Source organism: Macaca thibetana, chromosome X (genome assembly GCF_024542745.1).
Source record: "Macaca thibetana thibetana isolate TM-01 chromosome X, ASM2454274v1, whole genome shotgun sequence".
NCBI lineage: Eukaryota > Metazoa > Chordata > Mammalia > Primates > Cercopithecidae > Macaca > Macaca thibetana.
In genome coordinates, this window is record NC_065598.1 from 69293199 (window position 1) to 69300892 (window position 7694).

Here is a 7694-nt window from a genome sequence, read left to right on the forward strand (position 1 = left end):
AAGAAGAAAAGACAGAAGAATCAAATAGTTGCAATAAAAAAAAGATAAAGGGGATATCACAACCAATCCCACAGAAATACGAACTACCATCAGAGAATACTACTAACACCTCTATGAAAATAAACTAGAAAATAATGAAGAAATGGATAAATTCCTGGACACATACATCCTCCCAAGACTAAACCGGGAAGAAGTTGAATATCAAAATAGACCAAAAATAGGCTCTGAAACTGAAGCAATAATTAATAGCCTACCAACCAAAAAAAAAAAAAAAAAATCCAGGACCAGACAATTCACACCCAAATTCTACCAGAGGTACAAAGAGGAGCTGGTACCATTCCTTCTGAGAATATTCCAATCAATAGAAAAAAGGGAATCCTCCCTAACTCATTTTATGAGGCCAGAATCATCCTGATACCAAAGCCTGGCAGAGACACAACCAAAAAGGAGATTTTTAGACCAATATCCCTGATGAACATCCATGTGAAAATGCTCAATAAAATACTGGCAAATAGAATCCAGCAGCACATCAAAAAGGTTATCCACCACGATCAAGTTGGCTTCATCTCGGGGATCTAAGATGCTGGTTCAACACACGCACATCAATAAAAGTAATCTGCTCTCAAGACTAATAAAGAAGAAAAGATAGAAGAATAAAATAGACGCAATAAAAAATGATAAAGGGAGTATCACCACCAATCCCACAGAAATACAAACTACCATCAGAGAATACTATAAACACCTCTACGCAAATAAACAGGAAAATCTAGAAGAAATGGATAATTTCCTGGACTCATACACCCTCCGAAGACTAAACCAGGAAGAAGTTGAATCCCTGAATAGACCAATAGCAGGCTCTGACATTGAGGCAATAATTAATAGCCTACCAACCAAAAAAAGTCCAAGACCAGATGGATTCACAGCTGAATTCTACCAGAGGTACAAGGAGGAGCTGGTACCATTTCTTCTGAAACTATTCCAATCAATAGAAAAAGAGAGAATCCTCCCTACCTCACTTTATGAAGCCAACGTCCTCCTGATACCAAAGCCTGGCAGAGACACAACAAAAAAAGAGAATTTTAGACCATTATCTCTGATTAACATTGATGCAAAAATTCTCAATAAAATACTAGCAAACCGAATCCAGCAGCACATCAAAAAGCTTATCCACCATGATCAAGTGAGCTTCATCCCTGGGATGCAAGGCTGGTTCAACATATGCAAATCAATAAATGTAATCTAGCATATAAACAGAACCAAAGACAAAAACCACATGATTATCTCAATAGATGCAGAAAAGGCCTTTGACAAAATTCAGCAATGCTTCACGCTAAAAAAACTCTCAATAAATTCGGTATTCTCCATAAGAGTTATTTATGACAAACTCACAGCCAATATCATACTGAATGGGCAAAAACAGGAAGTATTCCCTTTGAAAACTGGCACAAGACAGGGATGCCCTCTCTCACCACTCCTATTCAACATAGTGTTGGAAGTGCTGGCCAGGGCAATCAGGCAGGAGAGAGAAATAAAGGGTATTCAATTAGGAAAAGAGGAAGTCAAATTGTCCCTGTTTGCAGATGACATGATTGTATGTTTAGAAAACCCCATCATCTCAGTCCCAAATCCCCTTAAGCTGATAAGCAACTTCAGCAAAGTCTCAGGATACAAAATCAATGTGCAAAAATCACAAACATTCTTATACATCAATAACAGACAAACAGAGAGCCAAATCATGAGTGAAGTCCCATTAACAATTGATTCAAAGAGAATAAAATATCTAGGAACCCAACTTACAAGGGGATTTGAAGGACCTCTTCAAGGAGAACTACAAACCACTGCTCAAGGAAATAAAAGAGGACACAAACAAATGGAAGAACATTCCATGCTCATGGATAGGAAGAATCAATATCGTGAAAATGGCCATGCTGCCCAAGGTAATTTATAGATTCAATGCCATCCCCATCAAGCTACCAATGACTTTCTTCACAGAATTGGAAAAAACTACTTTAAAGTTCATATGGAACCAAAAAAGAGCCCACATTGCCAAGACAATCCTAAGTCAAAAGAACAAAGCTGGAGGCATCATGCTACCTGACTTCAAACTATGCTACGAGGCTACAGTAACCAAAACAGCATGGTCCTGGTACCAAAACAGAGATATAGACCAATGGAATATAACACAGTCCTCAGAAACAATATCACACATCTACAACCATCTGATCTTTGACAAACCTGACAAAAACAAGAAATGGGGAAAGGATTCCCTATTTAATAAATGGTGCTGGGAAAACTGGCTAGCCACATGTAGAAAGCTGAAACTGGATACCTTCCTTACACCTTATACAAAAATTAATTCAAGATGGATTAAACACTTAAATGTACCTATAACCATAAAAAGCCCAGAAGAAAACCTAGGCAATATCATTCAGGACAAAGGCATGGGCAAGGACTTCATGTCTAAAACACTGAAAGCAATGGCAACAAAAGCCAAAATTGAGAAATGGGATCTACTTAAACTAAAGAGCTTCTACGTAACAAAAGAAACTACCATCAGAGTGAACAGGCCATCTATAGGATGGGAGAAAATTTTTGCAATATTCCCCTCTGACAAAGGGCTAATATCCAGAATCTACAAAAACTCAAACTAATTTACAAGAAAAAAACAACCCCATCAAAAAGTGGGCAAAGGACATGAACAGACACTTCTCAAAAGAAGACATACATGTTGCCAACAGACACATGAAAAAATGCTCATCATTACTGGTCATCAGATAAATGCAAATCAAAACCACAATCCTCAGAACTACATATCTCGCCAGTTCAGATAGCGATCATTAAAATGTCAGGAAACAACAGATGCTGGAGAGGATGTGGAGAAACAGGATTGCTTTTACACTGTTGGTGGGAGTGTAAATTAGTTCAACCATTGTGGAAGAGAATGTGGTGATTCCTCAAGGATCCAGAACTAGAAATACTATTTGACCCAACCATCCCATTACTGGGTGTATACCCAAAAGATTATAAATCATGCTACTATAAAGACACATGCACACATATGTTTATTGTGGCACTATTCACAATAGCAAAGACTTGGAACCAACCCAAATGTCCATCAATGATAGACTGGATTAAGTAAATGTGGCACATATACACCATGGAATACTATGCAGCCATAAAACAGGATGAGTTCATGCCCTTTGCAGGGACATGGATGAAGCTGGAAACCAGCATTCTGAGTAAACTATCACAAGGACAGAAAACCAAACACCACATGTTGTCACTCACAGGTGTGAATTGAACAGTGAGAACACTTGGATACAGAGCAGGGAATGTCACACACCGGCACCTGTCAGGGGGTGGGGGGCTGGCAGAGGTATATAGCATTAGGTGAAACACCTAATGTAAATGACGAGTTGATGGGTACAGTAAACCAACATGGCACATGTGTACCTATGTATCAAACCTGCACGTTGTGCACATGTACCTTAGAACTTAAAGTATAATAATAATAACAATAATAAAAGGGTTAAGACTGTAAATTCTATGCTATATATACTTTACTACAATAACATTTTCCAAGGCCTGATGCAGTGGCTCATGTCTGTAATTCCATGTACTTGGGATGCTGAGGCGGGAGGATCACTTGAGACCAGGTGTTTGAGACCAGCCTGAGAAACACAGCAAAACCCTCTCTCTACAAAATTTTTTAGAAATTAAAAATTTCCCAAAAGGGAAACACAGAAAAAAATCCAGGACTACAGGAGAAACAATCTGCGCCCCGTACCTACCTTACTGCCATCTTTTAGAACATCACAAACTAAATTCAGGATGGCACTGGGAAACCCTAAGCCACAATTCGTAAATAACACTTGGCAGCAATCTTCTTTCAGTACCATCATGACAGCTGCCTCTGAGGCAGTTGCTACATTTCCTGCCTCCCACTTCTGCTTCTTGGGTTACACTTACCCTCACAACCTCTCTTTCCCACTCTGCCAGCATACTGAACGTTTCTCACCAACAACTTCCTTCCAATCCACCCATCCTGGTGAAAATCCTCGGTCTATATTTATGTCCCTATCTTACTGAATAACCTATGTCTAGAACAGGACTCTCAACACTGTGCTGCTTTAGGTCATACCTCCAGCTTGACGACACTGTTTGAATAGTGAGTCTGAAATATGGGAATTGACTCGAAGAAACACACTTAATATTAAGTCTTTAGTTTGCCTTTATTCTGGTTCTGTGTGATCATAGGCAATATACCACTCGGAGCTCAGCATCCTCATTGATAAGATAGGAATATCATTGTCTTCCTCGAAGAGTTCTTTTTTAGGATTAAATAAGACTAACATGTGGAACATATCTAGTACATAATAGAATCTAAGTAAACTTTAGTTACCTTCCCCTTCTTGATAACATGTTAATACCAGAAATTGGGATGCTGGGGTAGGGGTGGCCCTGCATTTCTAGCATTTTGAGGATGACATCAGGCAGACAACCTTACCTTCAGACATGTAATATTCGTGCCTCTGCCAAACACTAATCCTGGGATGAAGGGAGGATGGATTTGTCTTCTTATGGCACCCTTCTGTTCTTCTGCACTTAAGGCCATTGTATTTAGAAAAAATATCCTCCAGTGAATAGCTTTGTGAATTAACTACCTCACAGTTTCAAAGCAAACCATTACATCTTTTGAGTAAAGCTGAGTTTTCTTTCATTTTTATTTATTTGTTTATTTTTTGAGACGGAGTCTCCCTCTGTCACCCAGGCTGGAGTGCAGTGGTGAGATCTCGGCTCACCGCAATCTCTGCCTGGGTTCAAGTGATTCTCCTGCCTCAGCTTCCTGAGTAGCTGGGATTACAGGTGCATGCCACCTCCTCTGGCTAATTTTTGTATTTTTAGTAGAGACGGTGTTTCACTATGTTGGTCAGGCTGGTCTCAAACTCCTGACCTCGTGATCCACCCACCTCGGCCTCCCAAAGTGCTGGGATTACAGGTGTGAGCCACCGTGCCTGGCCTGAGTTTTCATATATCTTATATACTGAGCTTGCTTAGAATAAGACACAGCTCTAAAATAGACGACCACAATATCAAGGAAGTGGAATTACTCTTCTTCCAGGCAAGGTGTCATTTATTCATAAATGTATCCATTCAATGTTTATTATGTGCCACTATGAGCCAACCCTGGGGATACAGAGTTGGAAAAACCATGGTTCCTACCCACAAGGAACTCACAGTCTAGTGAGGGAGACAGAGAAGTAATTAGACAATTACAATACAGTGTACTAGGTGCTGTGATTGAGGGGAATTTTAGGAACAGGTTGGTAGGAGGCAACACCTGAGTTGTCTTGAAGTTCATGTATGAGATATAAAAACTCATTCCATTGCTATTATTATTTTTTCTAGGATTGCATATACATATGTAAATTCATAGAAAAACCTCTGGAAGGATCACACCAAACTAGACATTTATAGTCAACAAGTATTTCCTAGATCCCTACCATGTGCCAGGTGCCTTTCTAGGCACTTGGGACATATCACTGAACACAACAGACCAAGATCCCTGCCCTTGTTGGTTGGGGCTTATATTTTAGCAGAGGGAGACACACAGTAAAAAGTAACTTAAATAAGTAAAATACGTATTGTATGTTGTAAGGTGATCGGTGCTATGAAAGAAAAAAGAAAAAGTTTAGTAGAGATAGAGAGTACTTGGGGAAAGGTAGTTAGGCTGCAGTATTAAATGCGGTGATCATAGTTGACCTCCTTGAGATGGTGGAAGTTGAGTAGAGACTGGAAGTAGGTGAGGAAACTAGCCAAGTGAATATCTGGGGAAATAGTGTTCCAGGCAGGGACAAGAATTAAAGAAAGGCCCTAAAGCAGACATGCGGTTGACATGTTGGAGAAACAGCAAGGTCACTAATGCTGGAGCCGAGTGAATGAGGGATAGAACAAGAGGAGGTGAGGTTAGAGAGTTAAAAGGAAAAGCATCCTGATGAAGAACACAATTTCATTTACAATAGCCTTGAAAAACCAAAATACCTAGGAATACATCTAACCAAGAAGGTGAAAGGTCTCTACAAGGAGAACTAAAAAACACTGATAAAAGAAATCACAGACAATGTAAACAAATGGAAAAACTGATTGGAGGGATCAATGCCATTAAAATGGCCACACCACTCAAAGCACTCTACAGATTCAACACAATTCCTAACACGTTACCAACATCTTTCTCCACAGAATTAAGAAAAAACCTATTCTACAATGCATATGGATCCAAAGAAAGAGCCTGAATAGCCAAACCAATTCTGAAAGAATAAAGCTGGAGGCATCACATTACTGGACTGCAAACTATACTACAAGGCTACAGTAACCAAAGCAGCATGGTATTGGTGCAGGAATGGATACATGGAACAATGGAACAGAATGGAGAACCCAGAAACAAAGCCACACACCTACCCCCAACTGATCTTTGACAAAGTTGACAAAATAAACCATGGGGAAAGGACACCCTATTCAATAAATGGTGCTGGGATAGCTGGCTAGCTACATGCAGAAGAATGAAACTGGACCACTGCCTCACACTATATAGAAAAATGAAGTCAAGACAAGTTAAACATTTAAATGTAAGACCTCAGACTATAAAAATCTTAGAAGAAAACCTAGGAAAATTCTTCTGGACATTGGCCTAGGTAAAGAACTCATGACTAAGACCTCAAAAGCAAATGCAACAAAAACAAAAATTGACAAGTGGGACCTAATTAAGCCAAAGATCTTCTGCATAGCAAAAGAAACCATCAACAGAATAAAGAGACAACCTACAGAATGGGAGAAAATATTTGCAAACTGTGCATTCGACAAAGGACTAATATCCAGAATCTATAAGGAACTTAAACAAATCAATGAGAAAAATCAGCCCCATTAGAGTGTGGGCAAAGGACATGAACAGACACTTCTCAAAAAGGCAAACAAGTGGCCAAAAAACATGTGAAAAAAAATCTCAATATCACTAATTATCAGAGAAATGCAAACCAAAACCACAATGAGATGATATCTCACACCAGTCAGAATGGCTGTTATGAAAGACTAAAAATAACAGATGCTGGCGAGGCTGGGGAGAAAAGGGAATGCTCATACACTATTGGTGGGAATTTAAGTTAGTTCAACCGCTGTGAAAAGCAGCTTGGAGATTCCTCAAAGAACTAAGAATAGAACTACCATTCAACCCAGCAATCCCATTCCTGGACATAAACCCGAAGCAAAAGAAGAAATCATTATATAAAAAGACACACTTGTATGCTCATTGCAGCACTACTGAAAATAGCAAAGTCATGGAGTCAACCGAGGTGCCCATCAATAGTGGATCAGATAAAGAAAATGTGATACATATACATCATGGAATACTATGTGGCCATAAAAGGAATGAGATCATGTCCTTTGCAGCAACATGAATGCATCTGAAGGCCATTATCCTGAGTCAATTAATGCAGCAACAGAAAATCAAATACTGCATGTTCTCACTCATAAGTGGGAGCCAAACAATGGGTACACATGGACATAAAGGTGAATACAATAGACACTGGGGATGCCAGAATAGGATATTCATCAGTAAAAACAAATACATATTGAAGTTTGGGATATGATGAAGATGGCATCTTAAATTGGTTGGAGAAAAGGTGAATAATTCAGTAAAC